This window comes from Nicotiana tabacum, chromosome 18 (genome assembly GCF_000715075.1).
Source record: "Nicotiana tabacum cultivar K326 chromosome 18, ASM71507v2, whole genome shotgun sequence".
Lineage (NCBI taxonomy): Eukaryota > Viridiplantae > Streptophyta > Magnoliopsida > Solanales > Solanaceae > Nicotiana > Nicotiana tabacum.
The window spans coordinates 46,557,732-46,572,289 of NC_134097.1; positions in this window are offsets into that span (position 1 = coordinate 46,557,732).

Below are 14,558 nucleotides of genomic sequence, written 5' to 3' on the forward strand. Positions count from 1 at the left end.
GATTTCTGATTCTTGTTGTTAATTGAGTGATGGTGTTCCTTATATTTACCTACTATCCTTCTGTTACCATTTGATGTTTTCCCACAACATGTATCCCCCTCTCATCCTTAACTGTACATTCCTGTTTTTATTTTCCATTGTATATGATTTAACTGCATAGGTTATTTGGTAGTCTGGTCCTAGCCTCGTCACTACTTCGCCGAGGTTAGGCTAGGCACCTACCAGCACACGAGGTCGGTTGTGCTGATACTACACTCTGCATTGTGTGCAGATCTCGGTACTAGAGCATACAGACCGTAGCTTTGGGTTGCTGCCTTCAGTCCATTCGGAGATCCAAGGTAGTCCTGCAGGCGTCAACAGGCCTTGGCGTCTCCTTCTATCCTTGCTTCCTATTTCACTTACATATTTCAAAAATGGTGTTGTATTTATTTTTTGGATCTTGTTTGTAGTATTCCTAGACCATCTGTGAAGTTGTGACACTAGTTCTGGGTAGTCTTTGTTTAAGAAATTGTATTGGAAATATTTAAATGGTTTTAATTGTTTTTTCCGCTTGTTTAAATTCCGCTGTTTATAAACTGTTGGTTCATAATTGTTAAAGGATTAAAAATGGGAAAAAATAAATTGTTCAAACGCTTGGCTTGCCTAGCTTTCACTAGTAGGCACTATTACAACTCACGAGGGTGGGAAATTCGGGTCGTGATAGGAGTAGATTTTAACTCTAGGTTGGGCTGCTCTCCCCGGCACAAGCATTGCCCTGGGCCTTGAGACCCTTGGGAACTTTAAAGTGTTAGGGAATTCAAAGGGGGCATGGATCTTGAGTGGAATTCACTCCTTAGCCCTTAAATTATTGACACATGTTATTCTCTTTGGGTTTGGTGTTTAATGACTACGAATGGTGTTCAATGTGGATCATTTACTAGAAATAACCTCCACATTAGTATGACTTTCTTAGTATTTAAATACCATCAATAATCTTTCCTTTATTCTTTGCTTGCAAATTTCATGTATGGGTATGTATATAGTACTATTTTTCTTATGACTTTTTCTCTTCTTTTGAACATGTACAAAAGAACTCAGGCCAAATTCAGTGTTGCTATATTCTGGAGTTCAGAGTTAGTTGTCATCCCTGTTACTGCTAGGCCTTCCTCTTTGAGGCCCAAATACTAGAATCCTTTCTTTCCCTTTACTCTTTCATTTATTGATTTCGTTGTTCTATAGTTTCACTATATCGTTATTCTTTATTGTGTTCCAGTTATTTTATCTCATATATATATGACAAGTATATATTGGATTGAACGCTTTATTTTATCTTGTAATTCATGAAACAACTTAAGCAAGTTTTAAAGAACCTACGAATAAAAGAAGCCTTAATTAGCAATTAATTCTACATCCACTAGCACGAGCTATTATTAATTCATTGTGCCTTGCTAACTCTTTCTTAATGATTTTGAAGCCCAACGGCTTAACAAAAGGAAGCAGTTCCCCTTTCAAAGAATGAAAAACTAGAACTGAGTCGCATGCTTAATTTTTTGAAAAGGAAATCAACTCTTTTCGAAAATAACAAGGTGATGCTGCCCAAACAAAGGTTTTCAAACAATCTTCTCAAGTTTGATATTTTAGAACCAAGTATATCCTAGCCTTTCTCTCGTAGTCTCTCACTAGAGTAATATGAACTTCTATGCTTTAGGAAATAAAGTGTTTTAACTTAGCTTCTCTTTTACACATTTTCATACCAACATCTTATCTTCCAAAGCTCTTTTAATAATATATGTACTAACATTATTTTATAAGATTCTTCTATAAACCCATACCTCTTTAAACTATACTTTTCCCTCATAGGTATTATAGCATAATGTATGGTAAGCTATACTCTTTAAACAATAGTTAAGCATAGTACAAACAATTAGTCATAAATGTAGTCTCAGTCTTATTGAGTTACCTCAGGTATATTTTAAGGGGTGCCTAACACCTTTTCCTTAGAATAATGATCACGCCCAACTATTCCTACTAAAAGACAAAGCGGTCGTTGAAAATATAATCCAATTTTAAGTCCGGAGTCGAATCCTCGGGGAACTAACCTATCTATTACAAGTCTTGGAAATGCTATTATCAACTCAAACAATTTCCAGATGCAAGATTGTTATCAATAAAGATCGGGTTTTTTTGATTAACTACTTCAAATGATAGTAAAAATAACAATATGCTAATCAAAGATAATTCAATGGTAAAAAGGTCTAGGGTATTGATTTCCCCAATTGCTAGTTTAAGTCTTAACTCTTTTGCTATAATCTAGCCGTAATACTTTATGAGGATTAAGAGCTATGGGTTATCGCAATTATCTCTCGATCAATTACGATAATTTACTAGAGCATTCTCTCGAACTACTCTAGCTGATAATTTGTGCAGCTCTGAATTATTCCACTAAAGTTTCGTTATCTCTAACCCCCCTTTTAAATTCAAGTAATGAATCTCTTTAATTACCCAAAAGTGGTGTTGTTCAACAACAGTCTAACCCAGTATTCTTTCTCAAGCAACACAAGGTAATTAGACACGATTAATCAAGGGCTCATTCAATTAATCACCATACAAAATGTAGTTGAACAATCATATAATAAATCCGGCTCGATTATAACAAAGTTGAGTCAAAACTTCATCCAACAATTGGTTTCATCAACCCTAGATCAAATGTTTAGCTACTCATAACAAAGCAAGAGAAAACTACTAAATTGTTCATAATGTGTAATTGCAATAATAAAGAGAAGATAGAAAAACTCTAATGTTTGGTTGATCTTCTCACACTCGTTCTTGCCTCCAAAGTAGTCTAAAAACAAGCTTGACACTTTCTTGGGCGAGCTTTTTGAGTTTATAAGGGTTTGAAATAAGTTTTCCCCGAGTTACACTTTGGTCCCCAAAATTTCTGGCAACTGCACAGTTCACTGCGGCCGCGGCAGACCGCAGTGCGACCGCGGTGAGAGACAAACATTCTGCCTCATGTTTGTGGCCTATCGCCGTCCAACCGCGGTCCACCGCGGTCATGGTGGATTCAAACTCAGTCCACTTTTTTATTCTTTCCGCTCGGGTGCTTCTTGATTAGATGTTTTCTTCACATTATTGACTCCAAAACACTCCATAGCTCTTCCTATCTTGGATTAGTCCCTGCGAAGCAAAAGAACACCAATTAGAGCATTTTGTTATCATTTAGCCCATAAAACTCAATAAAGCATGGTATAATTAGTGTGTAAATATCGTCTATGTAGCCTATTATCAACACCCCACACTTAACTCATTGCTAGTCCTCGAGCAATCCACCACACTCTATCAGAATTCCTTCCCTAAGCTTTTTCCCTTAACGTATCACACCAAGAAAAATTCACCAAAGTTTCCCCTAGTAGTGAATAACCTTTGCTTCAAAGTCAAATCTCACGTGTCGTGTAATATTTGTACTTACTCAAACCACTCTATACAGAAGTCAAGATTTGCCTCTCCTTCGTGAATCACATGCCCTTATATCACAGAAGAGAGTAGTTCCACAATTAATATTATTACGAACAATTAGGAACTCAGATGGACAAAATTCGCTCACTCTCCAAAAGAACATTCACATGCCACAAAGATGCACCATAGGCTTGCCCGTAGTGTACTACTCTACTAATCGAGTCTATTCAGTCTAAGATCAATTAGGACTTCACTTGGTTGTAATGTAGGCTAAGGGATGGGTATGATATATTTGGATATAGTGACTAACCTCTCTAAGCACTTTTAATACAAACACATTAACCTTCCAAATCACATTTATGTCAACCAGACGTTCCACCACTTTTTATTTATAACATCACATTACTTTAGGTGCATTTGTATCAAGCTACCATTTATCAACTACTACATTTATTTTTATTTTTTATGTGGCGCTTCTTCTTTTACTCTTCCAAAATCTGCACCTTTCCTCTATTTTATTGGTTCCACTCAAAAACCAAACCACCACCCCACACTTTAACTTTTGCATATGTCAAGGTCATTCAAGTTCTCATAGGAAGTAAAAGGGGTTCAAATAGATGGCTATTCAAACAATTGGGTAAGGTTCGCAATGTGGTTGCCAAAGGAACAGACTTATAGGCTCAATGGGGTTAACTACGATGTATTACATTTAGATGGGGATACTTTATATAACTGGCTTAACAAAGAAATGCCTATATCACTTCTAAGACTGAATGAAGCAACAATTTCGTTTTTCAAACACACATGGCAAGTTCTAGGCATCAAATGTAAAGCATAGAATACAGTACAGCTCACACACACATGGCACATGACTCACTCCAGATTGGTTTATCAAGACATTCTCTTTTGAGTGTTCAAGTCAGTTACAAACATACAAATTTAAGGCACTTTAGCAAGAGTCAACCACGAAGACTAGGCGTTACACTCTAGTGTCGATTGTGTTCAGGTGTATTAATGCCAAGGGTTTCTCTTTCTATTTCAGCTCGTAGCCCATCAATACTAACTAAAAACTAAAAACAAAAACAAAAACTACCTACACCTGGTTCAAGCTAAACCCTTGGGAAAGAACCGTGACCCAAAGAAAAATCAAGGGGGAGTTACTAAACTACCTAAAAATAAAAATAAAAATCTTTTTGGTATTTTCTCTAGACTAACTTTCCTCAAGAAACTGTCTCAAATATCTATCATCAGGAAGAGTCCTTATATTTTTTTATTTTTTTTCGACTAATGTCCCTCAAGAGACCTGTCGAAAGGTGTCCGTCTTCGGGCCAAGTCGAAGTTAACTAACATGACCCTACAATACCAACCAATCAAAAAGCAAGCAACACCATACAAAGTTACATAGTCTATTTACAACAACAGCTATTCCCCACCCCACACTTAAAAGTTTGGCATGTCCCCATGTAAACAAATATAAAGTAGAGTAAGGTAAAGGGACTTCCCTGAAAATCAATCCTGATCATAGACGGTGCCAGAATCGAGGTGACATGCTCATCCTAGCGCTTGAAGCCATCCCATAATCTTTTTCTCTGACTTTGCCTGTTGAGTGGTCAGAGTGTCAACTCTGGCGCCCAGGTCCATGACAGAAGTGCGGAGACCAGCCATTTCTTGTTCCAGGGATGTCAAGCGGGTACTTTGGTGGGGCTATGATGGGCCCGCCTCATCAACTCTTGTAGGTGGTGGGACAGCAGCTTCCTCAACATCATCATCAGATTCATCATCATCCTCAACCATCACCACCGGCTCTCTTCCAATTCCGATTTTGGTTGCCCGAAACGGGGCTTTCAATGGCAATTTCCCATCAACTCTAAGGTTTTCAGGGACTCTAGCAGCATGGAACAGCTTGGTGACCAGAGAAGGGAAGTAAAAACCTTTGAGTATCTCAGGTGAGCGAATGAACATCTCATCATGGAGGAGTCGGGCGACATCAAAATCCTGGTGGGTCATAAGACTATAGATAGTGGCTGCCCGTGGCCCATTGACATCAATCGTGTTGCTGGAGGGTAGCAAGCGGCTATTGATAATTGTAAGCCAGCACTTTACCTCCCAATTAAGAGACTGTGAGTTCAATGTTATCATACGCTTTATCCATATAAACTCCCTGTCAGGCACACATATGACATCAAGAATTGGAGCCCAATTGACCCTCGGGCAATGATAAGTAATATAAGCATCCATCTCCCCCGTGAATACTGGTAGCCGGTACATCCGGCGGATGGCCTCGAGGGACGCATTTACCCGAGTATTGCGTACTATGACAACCCCATTCTCATGTTCCAGGCAGTTAGCATAAAATTCCCTTACCATCTGTACATTTGCCTCCTCCGATTCCTCAAAGAAGATGTCCAGCTGACACCTCCTCAACTCAGCAAAGATATTCGGGCATTCCACTTGTAAAGCTGCTCGGTCAATATGCACCTCCGGTAACAATTTCTTAGATGCTTTTGCATTGTACCTGTCCTCCGCCAGTTTGGAGAAAAACCTAGTACGGTCAAACTGTGTTGCACTAGCTTGACCCCTAGCTCTCGAGGAACTGCCCGGTCCACTAGCGGAGGACCCTGTGTTGCGTCTCTTCCTAGATGGATGCATTTTACCTGTCAAACAGAGAATCGCCTATCAGTGAGGGTGTGAGTTGTGTGAACCATGGGTGGCTACTCAGACTTCACCACAACCATGGTCGCATTAGCCCTTAGAACTCCATTGGGGCAATTACACAAACACCTTGTGGGCAAGACACTTTCCTAACACATATAGCCCACATGGATACATCAATTTTTCCCCCAAATCACAATTTGCACTTCATCAATCCACCCACAACCCTAGTCTTACATACACAAGCACATACATCTCTACAATTTTGTGCACACACTTCTCTACAACATTGTGCATATAACCCATGAAAAAAAACTAAAAAGGAAAATCACAAGAAAAAAAATCTAGGGAAAATACTACACACTGAAAACATTAAACTACCAACGAACTAAAACTAAAATACAAGAGAAGAGAGAGAGAAGCATGCCATATTTGGGATGAGTAGAGAGTGAGAGCAATGGGGGTTGGGGGAGATGGGAGTAAATGGGAGAGAAGAGAAGAAGAAGAAGAAGAGAGAGAGAGAGGAGGAGAACGTTTGGTTAGGGTTAGGGAGAGAGAGGAATTGCGAAAGTGAGGGGGTGGGCGGGGGTTAAAAAAATTAGAAAATAAAAGAATACGAAAAAGAAAAAAAATACTTACTTGGGTGACAACGAACTGTCGCGGTCAACCGTGGACCACGGTGGGTTAAAGGCCTCAAGACAGAATGTTCTTGTTTCACCGCGGTCCCGCCGCGGTCGCGGTGGGTTGAGCAAATTCGAGGCAGAATACTCGTCTATCACCGCGGTCGCGGTGCGAGGAAATTCATTTTTTTTTAAAAGGTTACATAAGAAAACAAAAACAACAACATTCGTGAGTTGCCTCCCACGTAGCTCCTGATTTAACGTTCACGGCACGACGCAGGCTCGGATCATCACTCCTCATTCGCGTACTGGGCTCTTCCAACGTTATTATCTCTCTATCCCCTTTCTCTTCTGTCATTCCAAGGTAATGTTTCAACCTTTGCCCATTCACTGTAAACTTATTCATCCCATCTTCTTATTCAATCTCAACAGCTCCACTTGAGAACATTTTTACCACTCTGAAGGTTCCTGACCATCGGGACTTCAACTTACCCGGAAACGACCTCAATCTTGAGTTGTATAACAACACTAGCTCTCTGAATTTGAAGTTTCGGTCCACAATGTGCTTATCATGCATTAGTTTCATCCTTTCTTTGTATAATCTAGCACTATCGAATGCCTGGAACATGAATTCCTCTAGCTCATGTAACCCAGTGACTCTGTTGGTGCCTGTTGTCTCCATGTCCAAGTTCAACTGCCGCAATGCCCAAAGTGCTTTATGCTCGAGCTCTACCGGAAGGTGGCATGCCTTTCCAAACACCAACTTGTATGGTGACATACTAATTGGAGTTTTGAAGGTCGTGCGGTATGCCCACAATGCATCATCTAACTTCTCAGCCCAATCGGTCCTTGTTGCATTCACTGTTTTTGTAAAGACACTTTTAATTTCCCTGTTGGACACTTCAACTTGCCCGCTCAACTGTGGGTGGTACGGGGTGGTCACTTTATGACGAACTCCATACTTTTCCAACAGTCGTACGAATGCTCTATTGCAGAAATGGGTTCCGCCATCACTGATTATAGCTCTCGGGGTGCCAAAATGTGTGAAGATGTTCTTCTTTAGAAAGCCTGTTACCCCTTTTGCATCATTGGTTGGGAGAGCCACTGCTTCGACCCACTTGGAGACATAGTCAACTGCTACTAATATGTACTTATTACCATATGAGCTGACAAATGGCCCCATGAAGTCGATCCCCCACATGTCAAAAACCTCCACCTCTTGAATTGTGGTCATTGGCATCTCGTGTCGGCGAGATATATTGCTTGTCCTTTGGCATTCATCGCAACTTTTGACCCAAGTATGGGAATCCTTGAACAGAGTTGGCCAATACAAACCCGACTCCAACACCTTAGTTGTTGTCCGAATTCCTCCAAAGTGTCCACCATATGGTGAAGCATGGCAAGCCTGCAAAACAGAGTGTTGATCTTTCTCAGGGATACACCTCCGGATCATGGTATCTACACATATTTTAAACAGTAGAGGTTCATCCCAATAATAAGACCGACAATCACAAAAGAACTTTTTCTTTTGAATTGAGGAGAGTTCATAAGGTACAATACCACTTGCTAAATAATTAGCAATATTAGCATACCACGGTGCCTCCTCCATTGTCATTGCTAGTAATTGTTCATCCGGGAATGTCTCTGTTACATCCTCAACCTCTACCTTCTTTTTATCTCCTTCCAACCTTGAGAGGTGTTCAGCTACTTGGTTCTTTGTCCCTTTTCTGTCATGGATCTCCAGATCGAATTCTTGTAGCAATAGAACCCAGCGAATCAAGCATGGCTTTGACTCCTTCTTTTCTATCAGGTACCTAATTGTTGCATGGTCAGTGTAAACAATAACTTTTGAGCCAATCAAGTATGACCTGAAGTTGTCGAATGCAAAAATGACAGTCGACATTTCCTTTTCCGCCATGGTGTAATTGAGTTGTGCACCGCTTAGCTTTCTGCTTGCATAGTAAATCGGGTGCATCAGTTTATCCTTTCGCTGCCCCAAGACTGCTCCTATAGCATAGTCATTTGCGTCGCACATGAGCTCGAACGGTTGCTTCCAGTTGGGTGCAACAATGATGGGTGCAGTCACCAATCTCTTCTTCAGCTCCTCAAATGCCAACCTGCAATCATTAGAAAACACAAAGGGCTGATCCTTTTCGAGGAGTTTGCATAAAGGGTTAGCAATCTTAGAGAAATCTTTTGTGAATTGCCTGTAGAACCCGGCGTGCCCAAGGAAACTTCTCGCTACCTTGACTGAAGTAGGCGGTGACAACTTCTCAATCACGTCAACCTTAGCATGGTCAACCTCGATTCCCTTACTGGACACTCGATGCCCCAAGACTATCCCTTCTTGCACCATAAAATGACATTTTTCCCAGTTCAACACTAAATTTGTCTCCACACATCTTCTGAGCACTCTTCCTAAGTTGTGAAGACAGTCCTCGAATGAATCTCCCACCACGGAGAAATCATCCATAAATACCTCCATAATGTCCTCAACTATGTCCATAAAATGGCTAACATACACCGTTGAAATGTCGCTGGTGCATTACAAAGCCCAAAAGGCATTCTCCGAAAGGCGAAGATGCCATACGCACAGGTAAATGATGTTTTCTCTCTGTCTTCGGGGGCTATTGAGATCTAATTGAACCCCGAATATCCATCCAAGAAATAGAAGTAAGATTACCCAGCCAACCTGTCCAACATTTGGTCAATGAATGGCAAGGGAAAATGGTCTTTTCGGGTGGCTGTGTTCAATTTCCGGTGATCCATGCAAATCCTCCATCCCGTGACTGTACGAGTCGAGATCAACTCGTTATTCTCATTTTGTACGACCGTCATTCCTCCCTTTTTCGGCACACACTGAACAAGGCTGACCCAATTGCTATCAGAGATGGGGAAGATGATACCCACATCTAACCATTTGATCACTTCCTTCTTCACCTCCTCTTTTATATTTGGGTTCAGCCTTCGTTGATGTTCTCTAGAAAGTTTGTGCCCTTCTTCCAAGAGAATCTTGTGCATACAAAAAGCTAGGATGATACCTTTTATGTCCACCATGGTCCAACCAATGGTATTCTTACATTCCTGTAGCACCTGTAGGCGTTTATCTACCTGCACATCTAGCAAATCGGATGATATAATAACAGGTAAAGTAGAATCAGGCCCTAAGAAAACGTACCTCAGGTGAGCTGGGAGCGGTTTCAGCTCCAGTTTGGGTGGTTCCTCTACTGATAGTTTTGTTGGTGGTGTAGCCCTCTTTTCTAACTCAAGGGACTCAAACTGAGGTTCCCTCTTCCAGAATCCTTGGCCTTCGAGTGCTATGACCCTTTCGGCCAACCCTTCACCATCCATCTCCTCTAAATTTGTCAAGCAAACCCCCAATGGATCTTTAGCAGTCAGGATCTCATCATCTTCATGCAGTATCACATCCACTGCCTCCATTAAGGATAAATTAGCATATTCACTGGGTCTCCTCATGGATTGTTGAACGTTGAATATAACTTCTTCATCGTTCAACCTCATTTTAATTCCCTAGTTTCACAATCGATCAATGCTCTCCCAGTGGCTAGGAATGGCCTCCCTAAAATGATGGGTATCTCCTAATCTACCTGGCAATCCAGAATAACAAAGTCTGCAGGGAATACAAACTTTCCCACTTGTACCAACACATCATCAAGAATCCCTGTCGGCCTTTTCACCGTGCGGTCAGCCAATTGCAAAAGCATCAAAGTCGGTCTAGATCTGCCAATGCCCATTTTGGAATATATGGCCAGAGGCATCAAGTTTATGCTAACTCCTAAGTCACATAATGCCTTTGCAAAGGTATAACTCCCAATAGTGCACGGAATAGTGAAGCTACCTGGGTCAGACATCTTTTGGGCCATAGGTCTTGTCACTACTGCACTGCAGGTCTGTGTGAGAGTTACTATGGATAGGTCCTGAAAGTCAAATTTTCATGACATTAGGTCCTTCAACATCTTTGCATAGCCTGGCATCTTTCTCAAAGCATCCATCAGAGGAATATTCAATTGAATTTGATGAAGTATCTCCATGAATTTCCTGTATTGATCTTCCTTCTTTTGTTTTGCCAGTCTCTGAGGGAATGATGCAGGTATCACCCTTTGTGCACTGCCTTTTGGCTTCTCTCTGTTGGGGTTCTGCGGCACAAGAGGTACCACTTGTTCTGCAGCTTGTCCACTCTCATTAGCTTTACCCTTATCATCCTAAACCTGTTTAACCGCCACTTCAGTAACTTCTGCTGATTCATCTACCTCCAATGTAACTGGAGTGGCTGGCGTAGTCTCTTTGCTCGATTGTGCAACTTCTTGCTCCATGTCTAAATCCCTCCCATTCCGGAGACTTACTGCCATCAGCTGATTCGGGTTTTGCTCCTTGGGGTTAATGTTCGTGTCTGCTAGCAATGTTTCCTAGGGGCGGTTGTTTAAGGCCATGGACAGCTGCCCCAATTGAGTTTCAATGTTCTTTATCGCTGAGTCATGCACTGCCAATTTTTCCTGCATCTTACCATTTGTTCCAATGAGTTGTTGAAGCATACCCCTGACCTCTACCATGTTGTTATCTTGTTGCTGAGGAGGTGGATGATATGCCAACTATTGCTGGTTCTACTGTGGATAGCCATGTTGTCTCTGATATGGCACCATTTGGCCTTGAGGCTGCATCCCTCCAGGTTGTGGCATGTTTGGTCTGTTTGTGTGCTGGTCTCCACTGCTGTCCTCCTTGTCTCTGACCCCCAAAGTTGTTGACATAATTCATATCCTCTCTTAACCCTTGGTTGTCATCTTCTCCACTCCATGAACACACATAAGACTAATTAATGCAGGGTGTACATAGTCCTCCATTTGTTGTGTCAATAATATGCACTTGCTTTGTACCTATCTCATCAATCTTCTTTGTCAACATACTCATCTGAGTCATGAGTGTGGCTATGTTCTCTGCCTGCAAATTATTTAGGTCAAGAGGAACTGAATGCACTATTGATGCCAGTGTTGTACCTCTCGTCATCCACCCTGAATTCTAGGACATCTTGTCAAGAAGGATTTTGCACTCGGTGAATGTCTTACTCAAAAATGCACCCCCAGCTGAAGCATCTACGTTGGCTTTAGATTGTCTGCTAACCCCATGTAGAATCTCTGGCCGAGCATCTGGTCTAGAATACTATGGTGGGGACACTTCACTAGCATCCCTTTGAATCTTTCCCAGGTTTCCTGTAAGGTCTCAGTAGGCTGCTGCTTGTACTGCAATATCTCATCAATCTATCTTCCAGTCTTGTTGGGTGGGTAAAACTTATTCAGGAACTGCTTGACTAATTCCTCCTAGGTGATAATGGAATTTAATGGGAGCGAATTCAGCCAAGTCTGAGCTTCCCCAGTCACAGAGAACGGGAAGAGTAACAACTTGATTGCTTCTGGGGTCACATTTGGCTGCCTTTGGGTTACACAAATCGACCAAAAAAATTTCAAGTGTTGCTGAGGGTCTTCAATGTGTGACCTGGAGAACAATCCCTTATTCTGCAGAAGATGCAGCATGTTGTTGGTGATCTGGAATGTCTCCGCTTGTATTGGGGGCACAGCAATGGCAGTGGCCAGGTTGTCAGCTGTTGGTTGTGCCCAATCATAGAGTGCAGCTTCTGGAACAAGAGGTGCCACTACTCTGATGTTTGGGTCAGTTGGCTCATCCCTAATGTTTCCGTTGATGTTATTTACGTTACCTATGTCAATTTCAAGTTGGTGTATTTGTTGTGATTATTTGTTCTTCTTGTTGGCATGGTTCAATGCCCTGAATGTTTTCTCGGGGTATGAGAGTCCTTCAAATAGTTCGCCAGTCCTCGAAGAATTTCTAGGCATACACCTGAATCCCACAAAAGTTCAAACTTGAGAATTTCAATGAAAAAAATTGTTTAACACCTTCGAAAATTGATCTAAACTAATAATTCTAGCACTAATTCTAAGTTGTAATAAATAACACCGTTAATTCATCGGCAACGGCACCAAAATTTGATCACCCCCAACTATTCCTACTAAAAGACAAAGCGGTCGTTGCAAATATAATCCAGTTTTAAGTCCGGAGTCGAATCCTCAGGGAACTAACTTATCTATTACAACTCTTAGAAATGCTATTATGAACTCAAACAATTTCCAGATGCAAGATTTTTATCAATAAAGATCGGGTTTTTTTGTTTAACTACTTCAAATGATAGTAAAAATAACAATATGCTAAATCAAAGATAATTTAATGGTAAAAAGGTCTAAGGTATTGATTTCCCCAATTGCTAGTTTAAGTCTTAAATCTTTTGCTATAATCTCGCTGTAATACTTTATGAGGATTAAGAGCTATGGGTTATCGCAATTATCTCTCGATCAATTACGATAATTTACTAGAGCATTCTCTCGAACTACTCTAGCTGATAATTTGTGCAGCTCTGAATTATCCCACCAAAGTTTCATTATCTCTAACCCCACTATTAAGTTCAAGTAATGAATCTCTTCAATTACCCAAAAGTGGTGTTGTTCAACAGCAGTCTAACCTAGTATTCTTTCTCAAGCAGCACAAGGTAATTAGACACGATTAATCAAGAGCTCATTGAATTAATCACCATACAAAATGTAGTGGAACAATCATATAATAAATCCGGCTCGATTATAACAAAGTTGAGTCAAAACTTCATCTAACAATTAGTTTCATCAACCCTAGATCAAATGTTTAGCTACTCATAACAAAGCAAGAGAAAACTACTAAATTGTTCATAATGTGTAATTGCAATAATAAAGAGAAGATAGAAAAACTCTAATGTTTGGTTGATCTTCTCATACTCGTTCTTGCCTCCAAAGTAGTCTAAAAACAAGCTTGTCACTTTATTGGGCAAGCTTTTTGAGTTTATAAGGGTTTGGAATAAGTTTTTCCCGAGTTACACTTTGGTCCCCAAAATTTCTGGCAACTGCACAGTTCACTGCATCCGCGACGCGACCGCGGTGAGAGACAAACATTCTGCCTCGCGTCTGTGGCCTGCCGCAGTCCACCGCGGTCGCGGTGGATTCAAACCCAGCCCACTTTTTGCTTATTTCCGCTCGGGTGCTTCTTAATTGGACGTTGTCTACATATTATTGATTCCAAAACACTCCATAGCTCTTCCTAACTTGGATTAGTCCCTGCGAAGCAAAAGAACACCAATTAGAGCATTTTGTTATCATTTAGCCTATAAAACACAATAAAGCATGGTATAATTAGGGTTAAATATCGTCTATGTAGCATATTATCAAAGAACAAGTAGTCTTACCGGTTAGTAGACTAATAAAGAATATGACCTTTAGTAATTATATAGCTACCCTAGTATACCTTTAAATATTAGGTGGAAACTCTTTTTCGTCAACAACAGAAAAACCACAAGTTGAATCTTATTTGACTAGTGCAAAATAGGGCGCAACAACATGGCGACTTTGCTGGGGACTTCACACTTAGATTTTGAACTTAGCAGACTTACACTGAATTTGGCACTTGGATTTGTTTATACATTATTTTAACTATATTTAAATCTGTCATTACATGCTTACCCACTTTATTTGCTTTTTATACTTGCTTATTATCATGCTTATTATTGTTACACCCTTATCTATTATCGTTTTACATATATTGTCATCATATTTCCTATCGAGTCTTAGCCACACTATCACACACAATGGAATGCAAGGGTTTTCTTTTACACTCCTATGAACCTTCTTTTCAAAACTCTTTAGTTTCAAAGAATGGCTTTGTCAGGTTAACTGACATAACTTCTCGCAGTCTTCGGTCCAAATCAAAAATAGGAAACTCTCTACTCTAGAGAAAATAGGTCAT